Source organism: Rattus norvegicus, chromosome 17, assembly GCF_036323735.1.
Source record: "Rattus norvegicus strain BN/NHsdMcwi chromosome 17, GRCr8, whole genome shotgun sequence".
NCBI classification, from domain to species: domain Eukaryota; kingdom Metazoa; phylum Chordata; class Mammalia; order Rodentia; family Muridae; genus Rattus; species Rattus norvegicus.
Genome location: NC_086035.1, coordinates 87,464,000 through 87,489,167, shown reverse-complemented (window position 1 = coordinate 87,489,167; position 25,168 = coordinate 87,464,000). Strand labels below are relative to the sequence as shown.

The following is a 25,168-nucleotide window of genomic DNA, read 5'->3' as shown; positions in this document are numbered from 1 at the left end:
CTAAAGAAACACATTATGTACAAGCAGGCATGGGTGTGGATTGTAGGAATTTTCATGATGGCAAGGTCCAAGCTCATCCACTAGGGAACAGATCATGGATAAATACATTGCTGTGTTGAGATCTTCAGCAGTTTCCAAGCATGGTTGTGAGATCAGGTATCGCAAGGGACCACATATGCAGACGAATGCCACCGCAACCATATATCCATGCACATGTAGGCAACATGTGTATGCAGCATTATGTAGACTCAGTGGATTTAAAAACAGTCATGGAGATGAGAGGGAAAAGAAGCTGGAGAGATGGTTCAGTGTTAGGAGCACTGGCTACACTCCAGAGGAAACTCACCTGTAGAATTACTGGGTTCAACTCCCAGTATACATACTGTGCAGACCACTGTCATATGGAACTCCAGTTCCAGGGTACCTGATGCCCTCTTCTGGCCTCTTCAGACACAAGCTACACACATGGTATAGGCAAAACCCCCATCCGAACAAAATAAATAATTGTGTCTTAAAACTTGGAGGAGAAAGTGGGAAGGGAGGAACAATTAGAGGGGAAAGGATAGAGTTTTGATTAAAACACATTATATGTATGTATGAAATTCACAAGCAATAAAAAAAGTGCTTTTTAACCCATGATCTGCAGTGACTAACACAGAAAACTCTCCTTTTATCTCCAACAAACATTCCAAGGAACCAGCCTGCTTTAAACCAAATCTTCAAAAAGGCATAGAACTGTACCAAGGGCAGCCCAGGCTTCAGGCCCTCTGCCTCAGTCAAACCCAAATCCCAGGCTTAGTTATTTCATGGAGTTATTTACTTTTGCCTGTGCTTCCAGCTTTAAGACCAGAGAAGAGACAGGTGGGATTTCCTGGTTTATTCACTTCCTGCTTCCTCATCCATGCTCCCCAGGAAATATGCTTAAGCTCTTGCCCCTATCATGTATCTGCATCCACCATATCTCCCTCCTATCGTGTATCTGTATCTACCCACCATGATGTCTTATGCGTTATCTCACAACACCATCACGATATTTTTTAATTAGATATATTTCTTTACTTACATTTTAAATGTTATTCCCTTTCCCGGTTTCCTGTCCATAAGCCCCCCCATCCCCTCCCTCTCCCCCATATATGTGATCCCCCATCCACCCCCCCTTACCAACCCCCGACATTCCCCTGCACTGGGGGTCCAACCTTGGCAGGAACAAGGACTTCCCCTTACCCTGGAGTCCCAACAAGGCTATTCTCTGCTACATATGCAGTTGGAGCCCTGGGTCAGTCTATGTATTGTCTTTGGGTAGTGGTTTAGTCCCTGGGAGCTCTGGTTGGTTGGCATTGTTGTTCTTATGGGGTTGCAAGCCCCTTCAGCTCTTTCAATCCTTCCTCTAATTCCCCCAAAGGGGGTCCTGTTCTCAGTTCAGTGGTTTGCTGCTAGCATTGACCTCTGTATTGGACATGCTCTGGATGTGTCTCTCAGGAGAGATCTATATCCAGTCCCTTTCAGCATGCACTTTTTAGCTTCATTAATATTATCTAGTTTTGGTGACTGTATATACATTACAATATTTTTGAAGTCAATCTAACCAAAATGTAAAGTTTAATGAAATTGGATCATGCCCTCCATTTTTCTTACACTTTTCTTGGTTGTTTTTCCCTGTGATAAACACATGGGCACTGGTATTTATGATTCTTCATGTGACATGTTGGGACCTTGCCACTCCTGTTCTCAAACAATCATTTCTTTTATATATCTTTACAAAAAGCTTGGTTACCCTTTTCTCAATATAGGAATAATAGGCTCATTGGACAGACTTGGAAAATGAAGAAGAGCTATAAAGATATAAAGACTCATTCACTCATTCAGTACACTCATTTCACTGCATTTTCTAGTAATTTTATCAATAAAGCGTATTTAAAAGTTACATCACTTTATTATGAATATTTTCTTGATATATATTACTAGGTGATATCTATAGCCTACTATGGCTCTTACACCAAATACATTTGTTATCTTGAAAAAATAGCTTACTATTAGGGGAGCATTGTGTCATGAGACTTGTCCTTGGGCTGATTGTCAGGAACACAGACTCAGAGGTCTGATTTGGAAGACTGTTCAACGTCACCACCAGTCTCATGAGAATTGGAGCAGGGATCCAACACACTCGCCAGGCTTAGTATTTAATTCTTTTCTGAACATGACCTGCCCCATGATTTAAAGTCATTTAGAAGAAAGAAATCTTTGGAGCTCTTTATATGGCTCAGTGAAAGTCATTTTGATTCAGTGTTGCTTTCATAACATTATCTGACATGCCTGTGGGATAATTATGCTTTATGGTTATAGAAGTTAACACAGCTTCAACCTGAAATGGTTTAAATCAAGAATGCATAGAGAGTGAAGACACTGGCCAGAAGGGAGAATCTGTGTTGAAAATGCCTGGCTATACAAATGAGCTACATCAAAGAACGAACATGCAAATCCATCCCTTATTTAATGTGATTCTTTCAGATGGTGAATCTAATTACCTGGAAGCCTTATCTGATGTGAGACCACAGAATGATCTCAGATAGAGAATTAGGGGTAAATTGCTTCAAATCTTGAATTAAGAAAACCATTTATCCCATTTAGTTAAAGGCATGATTAGTGTTAGTCATTGTCCTGGTTAGTTTTTTATTGTCATTTTGACCAGTATGGACAGAGAAAACCTCAACTGAAGAACTGCTTGGACTTGATTGGCCTGTGTCCTTTCTGTAGTACATAATTGATGCAGAAGAGCCTAGTCCCCTGTGGGTGGTACTCTCCATAGGCCAGTGAGTTAAAGCTGTATAAGAAAGCAAAACAGTAGTAAAGCGGTGAGCTAGCCAGTCTGTAGCACTTTCCATGATTTTTACTTCAGTTCCTACCTTGTCTTCCCCTCAATGATGAACAGTAGCCTGTAAGTGTAAGCCAAATAAACCCTTTCCTATTAAAGTTGCTTTTGGTCATGGTATTAACACAGCAAAAGAAAGTAAACTAGGACACTAATTCACATTGTGTGAAATGTTGACAACATTCACATGCTACACCACATGTATAGTTTAGGGAGTTGGGGTATCCGTGAAGGTTAGGGTATAGTTCTGGCTTCTCTTCCCAGTATCTGTTGCATACGTGTACCTGGATGTCTTGCTACCTGCTCCATCACAGGGCACCATAAGGACACCAGCTTTCTCTAAAGCTTCTCTTTACTTCCCAGTCACTATCAGTAGCATCATCAATGGACTGTGCCCCTCTCAAGTCCTCCAAGGAATTCCTATTTCTCTAAGTCCTCATTTCCAAAGCTGTTAATCTACATCTTAACTCAGTGTTAATGGTTGACCATTCAGTACTCCCCAAAGGGCATTTGTATTGAAGATGTGGTCTTATATCTATTGAGGTTCTAATGGTACTGATTTCGTCAATGGGTTAATCCATTGTATGAGCTATTAGAAGGGCCTGGTTGGAGGACGTACATCACCAAAGGAATGCCTTAAATTCCTTCCCTTCCTCTCCATCCCCTTCCTTCCTTTCCCTCTCCTCTCCTCTTTCCTCCTTCCATACTCCTACCTGCTATGAAGTGAGCTTTGACTTTCTCTGCTGTTTCACCAGGTTCAGCGGGCTTTGCCTACTACAGGTCTATAAGCAATGCATACAGCCAACCACAGATTGGAACCTCTTGAAACATGAGCTTGAATAAAAATCTCTTCTCATGTAAACTGTTTTCTCTCAGGCATTTGTCATAGTGATAAAACACTGGATCTGCCAAAAACAAAACAAAACAAAACAAAACAAAACAAAACAGAAACCCAAAAACCAACAACAAAGCATTGCTTCAATACTACCTCGAGTCCGGGTTCTGTGTTTTCTACACCTTTTTATAAAGTCCTTTCTCTGCTGTTTCTACGACCTTCAGACTGTTTCTGTCTCTCCAGATGCCAGTCAAGTTTCTACCCAATTCATTGTCTGGAACTGTCTTTTATAAATGCCAACCTAATCATGTGTGTCCTATTAAAAATGGCTGTTAGGTTAGGAAGATGGCTTGGTGGATAACGTGTATGCCAGACAATTGAAAGGGCAGGAGTTCTGATTCCAAGAACCCCGGCAACCCAGCAGGAGTGGTAGCTTGGTCACCATTCCAGTGTTCAAAAGGCAGACACATGGGATTCCTAAAGCAAGCTTCCAGCAGACTACCCATATGCAAAAACTATTAGTTCACTTGAGAGAATCTTGGAGCTAGAAAGATAGCTCAGAGATCCTCATAATTTGATGCATCCCAGAACATGAAATCCATCCCCATTGAAACTGATAAGCCCTAACTTTTCAATTATGGATCCTTGGCAAGAATGGAATGTTTTTTATAGTCAGCTAGAAACTTAAGCAGATATCAGCCATCAAATATGCTTATGTTTTCTAAAGGAACAAATAGCATTTCTTAGAGGCTTAGACATTAGGGGCCAGTTAAGGAATTTAGACTTCTCAGTGAGCCATGTAGGAAACAGAGTCATAGGCTCTGGACCCAGTGAGTTCCTATTTCCTTTTTGTCTGCCTGTTTCCCATCTGTGACAGTAGTGATATTTGAAGATTGCAGACACCATTCAGTGATGTCAGAGTACATTCCCAATCTTCTGCAAGCAGAACCTGTTCTCACTTTAGGCTTGAGAATGCTGCCCCTTCCCACTCTTATAGAGCTATCAGTGGTGGAAGTCAACAAAGACATTGGTCACAGCTTGAAAGTTCCCTGAACAAGTAGATGTAGGAAACCTGGTGCACAGAGTCATGGACTCAAATTGGTAGACACTTTGGGCCTACTGTTCTTTTGCTAGACTGACATTTACCCCAACAAGGGCAGGATCCAAGACAGGAGTAGCTGACACCCAGGGCTAAGGACAGTGGCATTCTCCAGAGCAGTCCACCCAGCAGGCTTATGGTTTCTGGAGAATGTTAGGCCTTTCACCTTCTCTTGGAACAAATTGCATTTGAATTCTTTCATAGAGAAAGCTAGATACATCTTGCTAGAATCTCCTTTTGTAACTTTTATAGTGTTGTCTTCTCTAAGGAACTTTAATTGTTTTCCCCTCCTTCTCCTCTTCCTCTTCCTCCTCCTTCTCCTCCTCCTCCCCCTCCCCCCTCTCCCTCCTCTTCCTCCTCTTCCTTTCTGCTTCCTTCTCTTCAGCCTCCTGCTCCTGCATCTCCTCCTCCTCCACCTTCCAGGCCTACAATGGGGCCTAGAACACAGTGATTTTGGTGTTGCTTTGGTGAGGGACAAAGTTAATAAATGACTCATATCCCTATAACTACCCAGCTTCTGTTTTTCTGTCTATTAACTTTCATTGTCATTTTTAATTCCTAAACTTAATTGAAGATTCAGGAAGATAGACAGGCAGACAGATACATAGGCAGACAGACAGATACATAGACAGACAGATAGAAGAGCAAATACATCCATACATTGTTAGTAAAAGAAAATAGGAACCAGAAATGCCATGAATTTAAAGCTTGAATTAACAGTATAAGGAGATCACAAGGAAGTGTCACCTTGGATTGTGAAGTAATGGGACAGCTGATTATATGCCAGGCACACGTTCCTAGAGAGTAGAACTCTCATAGCATATATTTTCTATTTAGCTCATTGTATTCATTATAGAATGGAGCAGCGTAAACATCCTCTTTTTAATTTTTTAAAAAATAAATCATCTTAATAGTTTGCCAAGTATATTTCTCAATGGACCACACAGCGTGGCATGATGGAACTTGGAGGTGAGAGGGCTTCAACCCAGAGCACTGCATTCCTAAATGTATAAAATGGGCACCAAAAGTGCCTTCCTACACAACTCCCAGCTCATTGCAGTTCACGATTCAGAATAATGCAATCTAAAGTATAATAAAAGGGTCAGCACCGGCGAGCAAATGCTTATACCAATGGTTTGGGACTCCTAATCACATGGTCTCATTTTCCGTCTGTTCTTCATTCACAGCATTCTCTACTTCTGATGCTTCTTAGCGGCTCTCCTGTTGCTGATGCTGATTTCTGATGCATTTTCACTTGAACGCACTCTCTCTGTGACTGCTCAGTAGCACTGCTTAGAATGTAGACAGAGTTTAAATGAGAATGGCCACTGAGACCAAGCTGATAGCACATCCCTCTGAAAATCACCATCAGACATGTGTATGTCTGAAAAGAATGTTGTGATTCATGTTATACAGACCAAGAGCAAAGCAAAGGGTCCAAGAATCAAGATGTGAATATTTTGACGTTCTCTTTCCTAGTCTTCTTATGAAGCATACAATTTGGATTACTTTTAAATCTAGGTTCCTCAGAAAATTGGACATTGAACTGCCTGAGGATCCAGCTATATCTCTCTTGGGCATATACCCAAAAGATGCCTCAACATATAAAAAAGACACGTGCTCCACTATGTTCATCGCAGCCTTATTTATAATAGCCAGAAGCTGGAAAGAACCCAGATGCCCTTCAACAGAGGAATGGATACAGAAAATGTGGTACATCTACACAATGGAATATTACTCAGCTATCAAAAACAACAAGTTTATGAAATTTGTAGGCAAATGGTTGGAACTGGAAAATATCATCCTGAGTGAGCTAACCCAATCACAGAAAGACATACATGGTATGCACTCATTGATAAGTGGCTATTAGCCCAAATGCTTGAATTACCCTAGATGCCTAGAACAAATGAAACTCAAGATGGATGATCAAAATGTGAATGCTTCACTCCTTCTTTAAAAGGGGAACAAGTGAAAGACCCCAGCTTAGCAGCAGTAACGCCATTTTGCAAGGCTGTACTTAAGATGACTGGTTCAGGGAAAGGTTAGAACACTGAGTACACAGCGGCTGCCAAGCAGGATGTGCATGGTTGAAGGCCCGGCAACAGGACGACTGCGGTTGAGCACCTGACAATGAGAAAAGCCCCGGGAGAGGTCCCACACCCTGGTGGGGGGCTGAGTCAGTCGTTATGTTCCAGGAAGGTAGCTAGGAAACTTGCCCCGGGCTGAACCCTTGCCACATTAGAATCCACCAATTATATCCCTGTAACCATGCATCTGCTTCTGTATGCTTGCTTCTGCTCCCCAGAATCCTATAAAAAGCCCATCCTTGGTTCCGTGGGGCGCGCCAGTCCCCCGGGTGACTGAAGCGCCCACAGGTGCCTGTGCCTGTGTATCCCGACAATAAACCAAATCCTCTTGCTGATTGCATCCTGTGGACTCGGTCTGGTCATTGAGTTGGAGGGTCTCCATCCCGAGGGAAAGTTCTCCCTGAGAGCTTTTCACAAGAATACCCTTGGCAGGGAAGAGAGAGGCAAAGATTAAAACAGAGACTGAAGGAACACCCATTCAGAGCCTGCCCCACATGTGGCCCATACATATACAGCCACCCAATTAGACAAGATGGATGAAGCAAAGCAGTGCCGACTGACAGGAGCCGGATGTAGATCGCTCCTGAGAGACACAGCCAGAATACAGCAAATACAGAGGCGAATGCCAGCAGCAAACCACTGAACTGAGAATAGGACCCCCGTTGAAGGAATCAGAGAAAGAACTGGAAGAGCTTGAAGGGGCTCGAGACCCCATATGTACAACAATGCCAAGCAACCAGAGCTTCCAGGGACTAAGCCACTACCCAAAGACTATACATGGACTGACCCTGGACTCTGACCTCATAGGTAGCAATGAATATCCTAGAAAGAGCACCAGTGGAAGGGGAAGCCCTGTGTCCTGCTAAGACTGAACCCCCAGTGAACTAGACTGTTGGGGGGAGGGCGGCAATGGGGGGAGGGTTGGGAGGGGAACACCCATAAGGAAGGGGAGGGGGGAGGGGGATGTTTGCCCGGAAACCGGGAAAGGGAATAACACTCGAAATGTATATAAGAAATACTCAAGTTAATAAAAAAAATCTAGCATATTTTATCATCAATTTTTACATATCAACTGAGATCTACTAATATTTGCCAACATTTGAATCACACCTTTTAAAATACATGATTATGAAGCAAATTCATAGAACATGAGGGGATGTATATTTTCATATTCTTTTTTTTTTATTAACTTGAGTATTTCTTATATACATTTCGAGTGTTATTCCCTTTCCCAGTTTCCGGGCAAACATCCCCCTCCCCCCTCCCCTTCCTTATGGGTGCTCCCCTCCCAACCCATCCCCCATTGCCGCCCTCCCCCCCACAGTCTAGTTCACTGGGGGTTCAGTCTTAGCAGGACACAGGGCTTCCCCTTCCATTGGTGCTCTTACTAGGATATTCCTTGCTACCTATGAGGTCAGAGTCCAGGGTCAGTCCATGTATAGTCTTTAGGTAGTGGCTTAGTCCCTGGAAGCTCTGGTTGCTTGGCATTGTTGTACATATGGGGTCTCGAGCCCCTTCAAGCTCTTCCAGTTCTTTCTCTGATTCCTTCAACGGGGGTCCTATTCTCAGTTCAGTGGTTTGCTGCTGGCATTCGCCTCTGTATTTGCTGTATTCTGGCTGTGTCTCTCAGGAGTGATCTACATCCGGCTCCTGTCAGTCGGCACTGCTTTGCTTCATCCATCTTGTCTAATTGGGTGGCTGTATATGTATGGGCCACATGTGGGGCAGGCTCTGAATGGGTGTTCCTTCAGTCTCTGTTTTAATCTTTGCCTCTCCCTTCCCTGCCAAGGGTATTCTTTTTCAAAGAAGGAGTGAAGCCTTCACATTTTGATCATCCGTCTTGAGTTTCGTTTGTTCTAGGGATCTAGGGTAATTCAAGCATTTGGGCTAATAGCCACTTATCAATGAGTGCATAGCACGTATGTCTTTCTGTGATTGAGTTAGCTCACTCAGGATGATATTTTCCAGTTCCAACCATTTGCCTACGAATTTCATAAACTTGTTGTTTTTGATAGCTGAGTAATATTCCATTGTGTAGATGTACCACATTTTCTGTATCCATTCCTCTGTTGAAGGGCATCCGGGTTCTTTCCAGTTTCTGGCTATTAAGACCTCAGAAGATGGAAAGATCTCCCATGCTCATGGATTGGCAGGATTAATATAGTAAAAATGGCCATTTTACCGAAAGCGATCTACAGATTCAATGCAATCCCCATCAAAATACCAATCCAATTCTTCAAAGAGTTAGACAGAACAATTTGCAAATTCATCTGGAATAACAAAAAACCCAGGATAGCTAAAGCTATCCTCAACAATAAAAGGACTTCAGGGGCAATCACTATCCCTGAACTCAAGCAGTATTACAGAGCAATAGTGATAAAAACTGCATGGTATTGGTACAGAGACAGACAGATAGACCAATGGAATAGAATTGAAGACCCAGAAATGAACCCACACACCTTTGGTCACTTGATTTTTGACAAAGGAGCCAAAACCATCCAATGGAAAAAAGATAGCATTTTCAGCAAATGGTCCTGGTTCAACTGGAGGTCAACATGTAGAAGAATGCAGATCGATCCATGCTTATCACCCTGTACAAAGCTTGAGTCCAAGTGGATCAAGGACCTCCACATCAAACCAGACACATTCAAACTAATAGAAGAAAAACTAGGGAAGCATCTGGAACACATGGGCACTGGAAAAAAACTCCTGAACAAAACACCAATGGCTTACGCTCTAAGATCAAGAATCGACAAATGGGATCTCATAAAACTGCAAAGCTTCTGTAAGGCAAAGGACACTGTGGTTAGGACAAAACGGCAACCAACAGATTGGGAAAAGATCTTTACCAATCCTACAACAGATAGAGGCCTTATATCCAAAATATACAAAGAACTCAAGAAGTTAGACCGCAGGGAAACAAATAACCCTATTAAAAAATGGGGTTCAGAGCTAAACAAAGAATTCACAGCTGAGGAATGCCGAATGGCTGAGAAACACCTAAAGAAATGTTCAACATCTTTAGTCATAAGGGAAATGCAAATCAAAACAACCCTGAGATTTCACCTCACAGCAGTGAGAATGGCTAAGATCAAAAACTCAGGTGACAGCAGATGCTGGCGAGGATGTGGAGAAAGAGGAACACTCCTCCATTGTTGGTGGGATTGCAGACTGGTAAAACCATTCTGGAAATCAGTCTGGAGGTTCCTCAGAAAATTGGACATTGAACTGCCTGAGGATCCAGCTATACCACTCTTGGGCATATACCCAAAAGATGCCTCAACATATAAAAGAGACACGTGCTCCACTATGTTCATCATATTCTTTTTTAAATCCCCCACATTGAGCTCCACTGGTCAGCTTACATTTAGAGGTTTAAAAAGGAAATACATTTTTTTGTGAAGGATCAGAGAGAAGGTATCGAAAGGGAGAAGACAAATGCAGAAAAGAGGGTCTAATGATGAGCACAGCCCTATCTCTTCCCTCCAAGCACAGTGTCTCAGCTTTCTTGCATGTGACTAAATCCTGGCCATGTTATTACCGTAAGCCACTGCCAAATTGGACCTGTAAATGTATTCAATACTTTATTCCTTTTTCCCATTTGTAGCATTGGTGGAAAATTTGTTTCAAAACTGCCAAAGCCATGGGGTGAAAGAAACCAGTGCTGGGATGATTAGCTAATTTTAGTTGGTACCACTTGCTAATACGGGATACAGATTATGTAAGAAATAAACTCGGGTAGTGTTCTGCCCATGGGCTTTTCAGTTGTACCTGCTGTGTAGTAGCCAGACGGCTTATCTAATATAAACTTCTCAACATAGCACCAAAAGTACCTCTGTGCTTCATGCACAAATTAATTGCTTGTTATCAAAGTAAGAGGTTCTGGAGGATTGTGCATAAAAATTCGATCATATGCTAATATTTAAATTTCACCTGCTTTCCCCAAATTAAAACATCTAGCTCAGGGAAGTGGAGAACTGGTTCAGGAACACTGTGTATCAGAAGTAACAACGAAGTTTTAGTATTCATTGCCGAAACTCTATAAATTGGGCAATTTGTATCAAGAGATAGCCTTCTTCAATTTGAATTACCTTACAGGTAAAACTGTGGAACCCATCTCTAAGATCTAGCAATGGCACAGGGCCCACATCATAACTGTGGTGACAGTGATGCTTAAACTCTTTGAAATTGTATCTCTTGACCCATGTTGAACACTTGAGGAGTTCTATGAAGGTATAGAGGAAAGAAGCATTGATAGAAGGAAAAAGGGGGATCTGGGCTAATAATATACTCATTTATGATGTCATATTGAAGGGGTATCTCAAACTGAACAAAAATATCTTTTATGTGTAGTACTAGTATAGGCAGCCATAACTGGTGTTCTTTGTCCCATGCCATCCCTAATTCCATCAGTCCCCCCACTATACTGACTTCTCAAACACAAGGGGAGAGGGACACACTCTAGCAAGCTCCTGGAGATCATAGTCCGTAGATATTCAGAAGCTTCTGCTATATCATACTTACCCTAGGGAACAAGGAAGTGCCCAAGGTCCTAGAGAGGCTCAGTAATGCAAATAAAAAGAAGGCTATCATGTTTTTCTCAGAAGATCCTTGACTTTGTAGGCTGCTGTTACAATATACTTACTTTCTTCTGAGGACTTTCTCATCTTTAATGACCAGTGTAGCAACATTTCAATATTCTTGTTAAGGCAGAGGTAGTCAGCTCTTGTCTCTCCCTTTTGTCATTACCCTGAGCTCACTAAACTTCACCTACCAGTAAACTGGGGATGAAAATGAGCGTAGATAGGAAAGATCCCTTAAGTAAAAAACCACACACCACCTGAGGGCAAGACTAAAGGACAGCAGAAATCATGACTCAAGGTTCAGCAACTTTACAGAAGGGATCTACAGAGTGTGGCAGCCTCTGGCATAGAAACATGAAAAACAGCAAGAAGGAGGGTGTTTGGAGCATAGTAGGAGAGGTGGCTTCATCTCCTTCATCAACACTATCAAAAGCAAAACTACACATTGACTGATCACTTCTTAATTGACTACTTATTTTAATCTTTGAAATATAAATGCTTATTATTAATTATGAGTTATAAATCATAATCATGCCTGGTTCCTGAGGCATGAACTGATGGCACATGTCAAAGCCAAATGCATTCTGGGATTGTGAATGGAGCATCTCAGATTCTTGGGCTATTAAGGCAAAACCTTTGAGAAAGTTGGGATGGAAAAATGTCCCAACACTCCCACTCCTACAGGGAAATACATTTTTTATTTTGCATCTGCTTGTTCTCTGTCACTTGAAGTCCTCACTAGACACGAAATTCTGTGACAAGGATGACGGTGGTACATGCACTGTTTGGCAACTACCCTTCTCCCGCAAGCCCCTTGCAGTCCAGTCCAGGACCGCTTGTGAAAAAGTCAAAGAAAGATTCTTGATTTAAGCATCCATCATTTTTTCATTCTCTATGTCTTTTGATAATTATCATAGTAATATTCAATTTCTACAGTCTTAAAACTTTACTTTTCTCACTGAAGAGGTCACCAGAATACATTTGTTCCTGTGTTATAGAAATAAATGTTGGTTATCTCTTAGTGTGTAGAACTAAGGAGTAGATCAAGGAACCTCAGCGATGCCTGGTACCATGTTAGGAATACGATAATGATCAAATAAGCCATGATTCCTGGCCCTATGTGGGTATACCTAATAAGAGAGACAAGGGTTAGATAAATGCTACTGAGATAAATATATATCGCTCAACAGTGGTAAATACTATGGAGAGAACTTACTTTTGGGTTAAGGGTTCTTGGAATGCTCTGCAGGAACGTGACGCATTGAGTCCAGGTGGCAGGTGAAGAGTTAGAAGCATGAAGCCAGGGAGATGGAAAGGCTCCAAGGCAAATAAGATGCTGGTGTGTTTGAGGCTCACCTGGAGCTCTGGTTTCTCCTGGCTTCCTGAGAGCTTCCATTCTTCCCCTTGTCCATTCCCACTAACCCATGCACCTTAGCTACTTCCTTCTATGCACACAGGTCTTCCCTTTTCTCCGGCTCTCAGTTTCCCACTGATGCTGGACCAGGTACCCATGGTGTCTGCTTGCAAAGATAATGAGCAATTCTGAAATGTACCACTTGATGTGATGTGTTTGCTACATTTTGTGCAGCTTGCTGCCTCTTCCTCTGTGACACTTTCTCATCCATGTATATCCCATCTCCAACCACTTCATTTCTCAGTCATGAAACTTTGCCCCCAGGTCTTCCCCCATTCAACATTTGAAAGGTCTGGTGAATCCTGAATCAATCTCTCTCTCTCTCTCTCTCTCTCTCTCTCTCTCTCTGTGTGTGTGTGTGTGTGTGTGTAGCATAGGTTTTCCTGCTTACATTTATTTTTGGTTATTTAGAGCCTCACAGTCATTATGTGCAGTGTTGAGGGTGACAGTGTAGAAAGGGTCATGCTACTGACACTGCCCTCTGTTTCTACCTCTGACTACAGAAGAGCTAATATTCCTTCCCCTCTGTTTCCCACCCCTTTTTCTTTCTTCAGTGAAGTTATAAATCTTCACTGATCACCTCCTGAAACATTTATTATGCTCACCTTTAAGTATGTGTGGGACACTAATTTGGGGAGAAAGAATAGAATTCTACCCGCCATGCTTTCACATCCTAATTGTTTTAATTTGATAGAAACTTGTTGTTCCAGGTCTTACTCCTGTAGAGTAAGTACGTCTGTCCTAGTTAGATTACTTCTACTGTGATAGAATGCCATGACTGAAAGCAACCTGGGAAGAAAAGAGTTTATTTCATTCACTGCTTTTAATGAAAAGCAGTGAGGGCAAGAAGTCAAGCAGGGCAGGCAGGAAATGATATAGAGGCTATAGAGGGGTGCTGCTTACTGCTTTGCTCCTCAGGACTTGCTCAGGCTGCTTTCTGTAGAACCCACAATGGGCTGGACCCTTTCCCATCAATCACTAATTAAGAAAATGCGCTACAGGAGGTATTTTCTCATTTGAGGCTCCCTCCTCTCTGATGGCTACACCTTGTGTTGTGTTGGCACATGCATTTGAGCAGAGTCCAGCCCCAGAGGCAAGCAGAGTTCAGTCATTTGGGTGTCTGGGGCCAGAGGCTTTAGCACCTGGCTTTGATCCATGTCTAATGGAAACAGGGACAGAACAGTCTACTTCCAATTCCAGGCTTAAAGTCTGAGCTCAGGCTTCTTTAGAGGTAATGACTACTTACTCAGTGACTCCTGAAGGAGGTCTAAGATCTCAATAGACTCCCTTACCTTTTAACTGTATTTTCAACTATATACATGAAACTATGGAGGGAAAAGCGGAAAAGGAAACTAAAATACTTCCTCTGACCCAGTGTCTCACCAAGATAGCTCTCTCTCTCTCTCTCTCTCTCTCTCTCTCTCTCTCTCTCTCTCTCACACACACACACACACACACACACACACACACACACACAAACTGATCATTTGGATTCTATCCCCTTCCTTCCCTGATTTCCCGGACTCATAGCCTGTTAAGCCTGTTACCTTGACTTTCAAATACTTTCCTAAATTAGAATGTTTTCTCCTCCCTCCTCCTTCCTTTCTTGGGGATCTAGAATTGCTTACCTGAAACACTGTTTCGTTTATCCAAACCAAACTGTCTCCAACTATCTCTCTGCACTGGTGTCTACATGGTGCGTGAGTGGATCATTTTCTAGCTCAAAATCCTTCTTCAGTCACACCAAAGCTTTCAATGCAAATGCCATCTGAGTCCTCCTGTCTTATTCCCTCTCAGCAGTAGCTGTAATTCGCAGACAACGTTAGTGATGATTTAGATGACGAATGATGCTCATAGGCTCCTATATTTAAACGCCTGGTCCACAGTTGGTGCTGTTCAGGGAACTTTAGGAGGTGCAGCCTAGTCTTCCAGTGTGCTCTACTGCTCCAGGTATGCTGTGAAAGATGTGTGCGCTAAGCTTCCTGCTCCTCATAATGGTGTGATGGCTTCATCCCATCGTGATCAACTCTTACCTTCAACTCCAACTTCCTTAAGCTTCCATGGTGATGGTGCTTTGTCATCGCAACAGAAAAATAACTGAGATGGCATCACGCATAGATTCACACCTGGTCCAACTGCCTTGCCCTTATATATTATAGACATTGTGATGACCCCTCCTAATCCCATCTGCTCATCCCAATTAGTGGCTGATTTTCTGTGTCCGTGTGCCACCCTGGATGTTCCTGGATATCCCAGCTAACCTATAAGTGTCAAGAAGGTGGGACTCAGTCTACTCCTGCCTGTCTTCTAGAATAAGGTGTACACCACCCATGAGTATTGCTGATTGAATGACATTCAGGGGACAACAAAGGTTTGGTCAAATGACTTCTACTTGTTAAATTAATTTTCAGTTCATTTGGTATTTTTGTTTTGTTTTGATTTTAAAGTCCAGTGTGCCTAGGATGAGATTATATGATGTGAAATTTGATCAGACTGTTGACTGCCTGTTTATCCATCAAGAATAATGGCATTAATAAAAGGAATTCTTTGTGGCCAAGGGAAGAGTGGTAGAGCACTTAAGCATAAAGGAAGCATAAAGTCCCCGGTTTGATTCTCAACAGTGCAAAGACATTTTAAAAATTACTTTCTTTCCTAACATCACAGAAGCAAATCCAATATTGGAAGTATTCATTCTATTGCAGCACAAGTGACAGCTAAGACATGAAGTCACATGGATTTAGAAGTCATAAATATCTTCTGGGTTTACTCCCACCACCAATCACCTGAGAATATGCCTAGTTTTCTATTTTTAAGACTGTGAGCCACCATGTGGGTGCTGGGAACTGAACCTAGGTCTTCTGTAAGAGCAGCCTGTACTCTTAACCACTGAGCCATCTCTCCAGCCCTTAGGTTTTTTAGGACGTGGTTTTCAGTTTGTCATTGGACTTAAACTTCCTAGAGGAGAACACAGAAATGGCTTTAAATGAGAGACTTCGCTCAGTCTCGTCTTACTATTCTCGTTCTCTGTTGTCAGCCACCTGTGAGGGCTATGCGTGGCTATCAGTTTGACTACATCTGGAATTAACTAAAATCCAGACAGCTGGGTGCACCTGTGAGGGAAGTTCTCTTAATGAATTAATTAAGAAATACAAAGACCTAGTTTTTTCTTTTCTTTTATTGGATATTTTTTTAATTTACATTTCAAGCGTTATTCCCTTTCCCAGTTTCCCCTCCAGAAACCCGATATAGAGGCAGGGAGGGGGGTGAACCCTGTTTCTATGACAGTGCTCCTCCACCCCCACTCTCTTCCTCCTGCTTCCCTACCCTGGCATTCCCCTACACTGGGGCATTGACCAAGGTCCTCTCCTCCCACTGAGCCCCAGATAGAGCACCATTCCTCAGGTTCATCAGTCAGTGACCTGGTGGGAGGCTGATAGCACTGTGCCTATTTCTTACCTCTTCGTCCTTACTGGAGTAGATATTTATTCTGGTTATGGATTTGCCTGTCTCTCATATGATGCTTCTTCAAAAACCACCATCAGTGGACTTACAGAATGCCATACCTGCTGTCATGGTATTCTACACAGTATTGCACTGAACAAGAAGATCACTTTAAAGCCAAAGAAGTGAGACAGTGGGTACACAATTATGGAATCCACTGATCCTGCAGTGTTGCTCACTATCTTGAAGCAGCTGGTCCAATAAAAGGTAGAATGGCCTTTTAAAAATACAGTTATAGTGCCAATTAGGTGGTAGCAGCCTCAAGGGCTGGGACAGGGTTCTACAAAAGGAGGTATATGGATTAGTATCCAATACATGGTATAGTTTCTTTCTAGCTGAGATTGATGGGTCCAGGAAAGAAGGGGTATAAAATGAAATGATTCCACTCACCATGACCCCTAGGGACTTACTAGGAACATTTTTGCTAACTGTCCCTGTGACTATAACTTCTTCTGGCTTAGAAGTTTGGGTTCCAAAGTGGGAAGCACTCTTAGCAAGGAGATACAATAAGTAGTCCATTGAACTCGAAGCTCAGACTTCCCCTTCGCTACTTTGGGTTTCTGATAACCTTAAGCCAAAAGGCTAAGACAGGAATAACAATGCTAAGAGAACTGATTGATCCAGATTCCCAAGTGGGAAATTGGATTGCTTCTCCTACAAGGAAGATTAGGTCTGTAGTACAGGAGAACCTTTAGAACATCTCTTAGTCTTAGAACGTTCTGTGATTAAAGTCAATAGGAAACTATAACAGCTTAATCCACGCAGAATGACCAATAGCCTAATTCAGGCAGGATGACAAAGAGCAAAAACCCATTAGGGATGAAGGCATGGGTCACTCCTCCAGGAAAAGAGCCAAGACTTGCTGAGGTGCTTGCAAAGAGCGAAGGAAATACCGAATAGGTATTAGAGGAAGGTGGTTATAAATACCGGATAAGATCATGTGATTAGCGGCAGATATGAGGATTATAACTGACATGTTTCTGTCATGTTTTATTAAAAATGTGTTTGTACAGATATTTGTGTTTTTTCCTCAATTTCTTTATCATGTAATGTAACATTAATTAGGAGACTTTATCAGTGGTAATCATATTTAAGTTTGAGATACTAAATTAATGTCACTGTATTTTTTTTATGTCAACTTGACATGAGCTAAAGTCATCTGGGAGGTGGGAAACTCAATTAAGAATTACATCGACCACCTAAAAATCACACTGTAAGAAATAACACCTCCTCATTGCCTCCACCATCTGCCTGGCAACCACAAAGCAGCAACCATGCTTGAGTGTCCCTTCATCCTGTTGGCCAGCCTGGTGTCAGATCAGCAATGCCTGCTGGGAGCTCTATTGCCTAGAATACCTGTTGGCCAGCCTGATAGCCAGAAGTCAAGTGACAAGACAAGTGGGAGAGGATCTAACTCCTTCAACACTTTCTTCAGTGAGACAGGCGCTTCCAAGCATTTACCACAGGCAATGTTCATAGGTCTGGAACCTACAGTTATTGATGAAGTTTGTACTGGTATCTGCTGTCAGCTTTTCCACCCTGAGCTGGAAGGAAGGCAGGAAGATGCTGCCAATAATTGTGCCTATGGTAACTACTCTTTGACCACTACATGGTCATAGACCTTGTCTTGAACAGAATTTGAAAACTGGCTGACTGGTACACATGTCTTCAGTTTCTTGGTTTTCCTCAGCTTTGCAGGGGAACTGGTTCTAGGTTCACATCCCTCCTAATGGAGGGGCTCTCTGTTGATTATGGAAAGAAGTCCAAGCTGGAATTCTCCATTTACCTAGCCCCCCAGGTTTCCACTACTGTGGTTGAGCCCTACAATTCCATCCTCAGCACCCACACCACCCTTGAGCACTCTGATTTTGCCTTCATGGTAGACAATGAGGCCATCTAGGACATATGTCACAGAAACCTTGACATTGAATAGCCAATCTACACTAACCTAAACAGGTTGATAGGTCAAATTGTGCCTTCCTTCACTGCTTCCCTCGGATTTGATGGGCCCTGGATGTTGATCTGACAGAATTCCAGACTAATCTTGTACACTACCCTCAAATGCACTTCCCTGTGCCACATATACCCTTGTCATCTCTACTGAGAAAGCCTACCATGAGCAGCACTCTGTAGCAGAGATCACCAGTACCTGCTTTGAGCCAGCCAACCATATGGTGAAATGTGACATGGTAAAAACATGGATTGCTGCCTGTTATACCATAGTGATATGGTTCCCAAAGATGTCAATGTTGTCATTGCCACCATCAAGACCAAGCATACCATTCAGTTTGTGGACTGGTACTCCACTGGTTTCAGGTTTGGCATTACCAGCCACCCACTGTGATACCTGGTAGCAACCTGTCGAAGAACCAGAGAGCTGTGTGCATGCTGAGCAACACCATAGCCATTGCTGAGGTCTGGACTCATCTAGATCACAAGCTTGATGTGATGTATGCCAAGCATGCCTTTGTGCACTGGTATGTGGATGAGGGCATGGAGGAGGGGGAGTTCTCTAAGGCCTGTAAGGACATAGCTTCCCTAGAGAAGAATTATGAGGAGGTTGGTGTGGATTCTGTTGAAAGAAAGGGTGAGGAAGGAGAGGAATACTAAATTAAATGTTACAAATGTACTGCTTTCACAGTAAGGTTTATTCTGTTCCAACATAGAAAACTATAGTCTGATCAGTAAATTTGTATTTGGCAATATGTACTTTCATACAGTTACTGACTTATGCCTTAAATATGAATGATTTTTCAAAGACCCCAGCCATCCATTTCACTGATGGATTTTAAACAAAATATTTCCTGTCTTAAAAATAAAGGAAGGGAGGGATGGAGGGAAAGAGGGAGGGGGAGAGGAAAGGAAAGGAGAGGGGAGAGAGAGAGACAGAGAGACAGAGAGACAGAGAGAGACAGAGAGACAGACACACACAGAAAGAGAGAGAGAGAAAGACAGAGAGACAGAGAGACAGAGACAGAGAGACAGAGACAGAGACAGAGAGAATGGTGTTAAAAGATCAGATTGTAGACAAGTCTATAGGGCATTTTCTTAACTAGTGATTAATGGGGGAGGGCTTAGTCCATTGTGGGTGGTGCCATTCCTTGGCTGGTGGTCATGGTTTCTATAAGATAGCAGGCTGAGCAAGCCATGAGAAGCAAGCCAATAAGCAGCACTCCTCCATGGCTTCTACAACAACTCCTGCCTCCAGGCTCCTGCTCTATTTGAGTTTCTGTCCTTACTTCCTTCAGTGATGAACAGTGAATGTGAAAATGTAAACCAAAAACAAACAAACAAATGAACAAAGAAACAAACCAAACCAAAAAAAAAAAAAAAAAACAAACCCAAAACCCAAGACAAAAAACAAAACAAAATTATCACACCTTTCCTCCCCAAGTTGTTTTCAGTCATGGTGTCTCATTATAGCAATCATTACCCTAACTAAGATAGTTTCTCAAGGGACATTGCCACCTATTCTAAAATTCATAATGTGCCTGAGGTTGTACAAGGTACAATATAGTGTTAGGTGTGATTATTACCTAGACAAATATAATGTGTTTGCCATTGTGCATGTGATGGTTATATCATGTTAGGTGTAATTATAATGTGGTTATTGTTTTCACTTGGAAATTAAGCATAGCATAAGAAGATGTAATTGTGTGTCGAGATGACAATAAGTGGGGCGAGTTGTAATGGCTGTTCTTAGTTGTCAACTTCACTACTTCTGGAATTAACTAAAACCCAAGTGGCTGGATGCGCCTGTGAGAGATTATTTTCTTAATAATCATTTGCAATGGGAAGACCCCCTTTTAATGTGGATCATTTGAGGTGGGGAGATTTTAATCTTTTAATCACAGCCACCTTTCTGTTGGTGGCCTATATAAAGTAGATGGAAGAAGGAAGCTTGTTTTCTGTCAGCTCGTTCACACTCTTGCTGGCAAGTCTACCCTTTCAAGGCATTGCAACCCAGTTCTTTGTGATTCTGGTGTATACTGAAGATCAGCAGAGACATCCAGTCTTGTGACCTGAACAACTACTAGATTCTTGGACCATTCATTAGTAGTCAGACATTGTTGAACTAGCTGGACCACAGCCTATAAAGCCATTCTAATAAATCCCTGTGTGTGTGTGCAAACACCTGCACATGTGTTCACATGTGTGCATGTATATGTGTATATCCATCTTATAAGTTCTTTTCTAGAAAACTCTGATTCATACACCACATTTAATTCTCTATTACTTGAATAATTTTTTAAAAAATTAAAATTATTGAGTAATACTGACAAGATTTTGGAAGTGTGACAAGGACAAATATTAGATAACAGTGGTAAGTGCTTTGAATTTTGTATTCAACAGCCACTTTGTCACAGAGAAAAGAAGGAACAAAAAATATGGGAAAACATTCTAGTCCAGAGACCACAGTATTTAACTTATCTGATACTGCGATACAGTCACAGGAAAGTATTATTAATGACTTTTCAGTTAATCTTCAAAATCACTATTTAATATCCAATGGCTAAAGTTGAGATTAGATTATCCTTATAAATGAACTTTTCCTTTTTACTAATTGGTGAACTGTCTCAACAGAAGTATATGCTGAAGTGTATTGTTTCTACTATGAACATTTTACATTCTTTCTTTCCCTCTCCCTATGTTGTTACCTATTTGGCTATTAGTATTATGAAATATTATTTACCATACTTCTGGCAAAAGAGTAAAAAGAAACTTTGGGAAACAATATAGAAGTGTTCTTGTGGCCCTTGTAACACAGTTCCTGCCAACTTCCCACAGGTAGTCTCCTTCTGCTTCATCCATTCCTGAGCTTTTCCAATTCAGGTTGCTTTAATACTAGGAAGTCACAAAGTCTTTGTTAGTTTCACTTTCTATTTAAATGATATGAGAACCTTATGGACTCCTGAACCAATTGGCATTGAGATAGAGGGAATGTTCTGCTTTCATTCTGTTACTGGACAAACACCATAGCTGGAAGCCACTCAGAAGAGGAATGGGTTTAATTCAGCTTTTAGATGACAGTCCATCTTGAGTAAAGTTGGGACAGGAACTCAATCAGTAATTTGAAGGCAGGCCTAGTATCTACTTCACACAGTATTTACCCCTTACCAAAGAACTCACTCATAGCCAGGGGAGAAATCAGGGAGAACTCAGCTTGATGCTGCACATAGTCTATGCTTAGCTTTCTTGAGAAGTCCAGAACTACCTCCTCCGAGGAGTGATGCCACTCACAGTGGGCGGGATGTTCTCCCATCAATTAAAAATTAACACAGTTTCCCTAGAGACTGGACTACAGACCAATCCAATTCTTCCATTGAGAGTCTCCTTTCCCACAAAAATAGGCTGTGTCAAATTGATAGGTAACGCTAACTAGGACAGAGGGTTAATTTTATCGTCACTGTAGCAGCCACCATAACAAGCTTTCTTGACCTAATGTCCTTGGTACCCAGCTGAAAGAGAGCTTGACTCACAAAGAAACAAATAGCTCGGAAAGTGGCACAGCATGGTACAGTAAAACCATTTCTATCTTAAACCAAAAAGCAAAAGAGTAAGACAATGGGTCCCATATTCTCCATCAAAGGCATACTTCCATAATTTAAGTACTTCCCAATAGGTAGCAGGTTCTGAAGAGCACCACCTTCCAAGGATAACACCACGGGATGAAACCTTAACATGTGGGCCTTTGATAGCTACTCCAGATTCAAACTATAGCAACGGGTTCTTGCCAAAGCTTCAATGTCACAGCCTTGTGGTTTGATCTGCAGATGTCTGTCTATTGGACACACATGAGAGTCTGGGCAGTGAGTTGAAATGTCTTTAAACTGAAAAGAGAGAAGAGTGTTCAGAGTAAATCAAACTAGGATAAATAAATCATCCTCTACAAAAGCCTTCCACAGAATATGGGGCAAATAAAAGAAATAAACTATCCGAGGAAAATGCTGTGAAATCAGGGAAACGATTTCTGCTTCCTTTTCCCAAGTGCCATTGAAAAGTCTTATTCTCTTCACACATTAAAGTACGGCGTGAATAGAGAAGCATACTGCAGATTTTAAATCACATACAAATGCCACTTCGTGAGGGCTTTCCCAACTAGCCAGAAACAGATGTAGGGCATTTTTGCTCAAAATCATCTGAAACACGGGAAACAGCAGAGCTGTGAACAAGTTCCACGACTTAAATATCACTGTCATGTGTTGAAGTATGGCATTATTTTTCAAAAAAGTAATCTTCGTACTAAAGAATGAATATAGTTCCCCAAGACAAATGGAAACCTGAAAAACTCACAGTGAGCACCATGCACCATGGGGACAGACAAGAGCCTGTCAGGAAAAAGGCAACGTAGCTGACTTCACAGCACATCGTCAGGACAGTCACATCAGGTTAATACCCGAGATCTTACCCCAGAGTGGCTGGGCAAGAAAAGGATTAAAAAAGCATCAAAATTGAAAGCAGAGTAACATGCTCTGTGTCCAAATTTAATATGGTAGGTAGCTTCGCACTCATTAGGATACAAGAAATTCATAAATTCATAAGATACAAACGAAGCACAAAATATTAGTGATATTACTGCATAGTAAAAATGAACAACCTGAAAAGAGAGCCAAGACACAAATCCCATTTATAGCAATACCAACAAGAACAAAGTAGAAATTAAACTAACTAAAGAGAGATTAAACTTATACCATGAACACTATAAACTACTTCTGAAAGAAATTGGAACTACATATAGAGATTAAAACATATCCAGCTTCACGGACTTAATGTAATTTTTATCAAAAAACCATTGACATTTTTCAGAAACTTACTCTATAAAATGTATGTGGAACCTTAAAAGAACCCAGCTTGGCAACATGATTTTTAAAAGAACAAAGCTAGAAAGAGGGCTCCTACTTCCTGGTTCCCCAAATTCTTAACAAGGGACAGTAATCAAAATAGTATGATGGTAGCAGAAAGACTGATCTGTGCACCAGTGAATTAGAGGAGAATTCAGGGATAAGCACCTCCTAGGAGGTCAGAAAGGGTGCCAGGGTCATTGAGCGGCAAGTTCTTCCAAGTGAGGGTTCTAGGAGAGCTGGGAAAAGGTAATTTTTCTTTCTGTGAAAATGAAGAACACTGAAAATACTACCTAACATTACATACAATGGATTTAGCAATGACTTCTCATACACCAAAGGAAAGGACTGAGACATTGGAGATATATATATATATATACCAAAACCAGAGAAAAGGTCAACCCACAGAATGGAAGGAAATACTTGCAAATCATATTTATCTTTAAGGAATTAGCATCTAAGAAAGATAAGAGAGAACTCTTTACACCATCATCAAAAACACCGTAACCAGATTCAAAAGTGGACAAAGTATTTAAAGAGATAGTTTCCTATACAAAGGGTAACAGGATGTAAAGACACTTGACATGACTAATCACTGTGGAAATGACAATCAAAGCTACCATGAGATCCCCCTCACATTCAGGGGGATGACTACTGAGATATTTTAATTTGCAAGTATTGTCGAAGACCTGAAGAAGTTGAAATCCCTATGCTGTGTCTGTGAACTGCAAATACTAGCACCAGACCAACAACTTAAGAGATTTCCCGTAACTGGAGATGGACTTTGGTTAGATGGTCTATGGCTCTATCAGTGGTGTCACTTCAGTTAAAACGTGTGTGTGTGTGTGTGTGTGTGTGTGTGTGTGTGTGTGTGTGTATTTCTGTGTGTGTACATGTGTCTGTGCATATGTGCATGTGTGTGTTGTACAATACAACTATATTGCTGCATATAATTTTAGGGACATATAAAATAATATAATTCCTTATTATTCCTTTCAAATCTTTAGGATTATTTGTTCTTTTTTCCTCCCTCTCCTTCTGTATTGACCTCCCTTCCCCCATTTCAGTTAAAGCCCTGCCTGTCTCTTTCCCCCAACCCCTGCATAACATCTGCATCCTGCTAATTTCTTCTCTAGTACTTCCTCCTTCCTCATCCCACCATGCTCCCTTTTTACTTTCTGGGCCTTTTAGGTTACTCTAGAGTCAAGTCACACATTTGAAGATTTAGAGCTAGCAACCATGCATGAGGAGAAAACACTCAAATGTTTGTCTTTCTGGGTCTGGGTTATTCTCTCAATATATATGGGGAATTCAAGAAACTTACAAAACTGAATAGGCTATTTATGTTGCCCTTGGTTGTTTCTCAGTAGTTAAAAGTAAGTCCCTCTTTCTGATGACACCATATACTTTATACATAGGATTCAAAAAAGGATTTGAGCTGAATATAACCTGAAAGTGTCCTTCCAAAGGACTGATGCCTAGAGCATTGGAAGCTGCTATGCGAGTTGGCAGGGAAGCAATGAAATCAACAGTTCTACTCAGCTGGGATACCTATCAACCACAGTGAAGACCAACTGGTGAGATACACCAGAAGCTGCAATGGTGGCATGCATATCTTGGTAGCAACCAGCAGTTATCTAGCTGGACTTACCCATGCAGCAGGAAGGAAGTTATGTCTGGTACTAGAAACCTTGAAAAGTACCCAACTAGTGAGGCCATGGACCTAAGGAGAGAATCTCGTACTGCCATTTTACTAGACCAGCATCATTCCTAATATCGTTCTAAATAATATGTATTCTTACACCCATAAGTAAGAGTATCTCTCACACTTTACCCAAGAAGATTATCTTTGCAGCAGAGGGAGAGCATTACAGAAAGCTACCACTGGTCAAAATGCAGAGAACACCTGATCATGTGCTACCTTGCTCCATAGGCTAA

At 41.6% G+C, this 25,168-nt stretch overlaps 1 pseudogene; it reads left to right on the top strand.

The window, feature by feature from the left end:
- Positions 1-18,998, top strand: part of Tuba1a-ps6 (tubulin, alpha 1A, pseudogene 6) — a 62,644-nt pseudogene extending 43,646 nt beyond the window's left edge.
- The last annotated feature ends 6,170 nt before the right edge of the window (positions 18,999-25,168 follow it).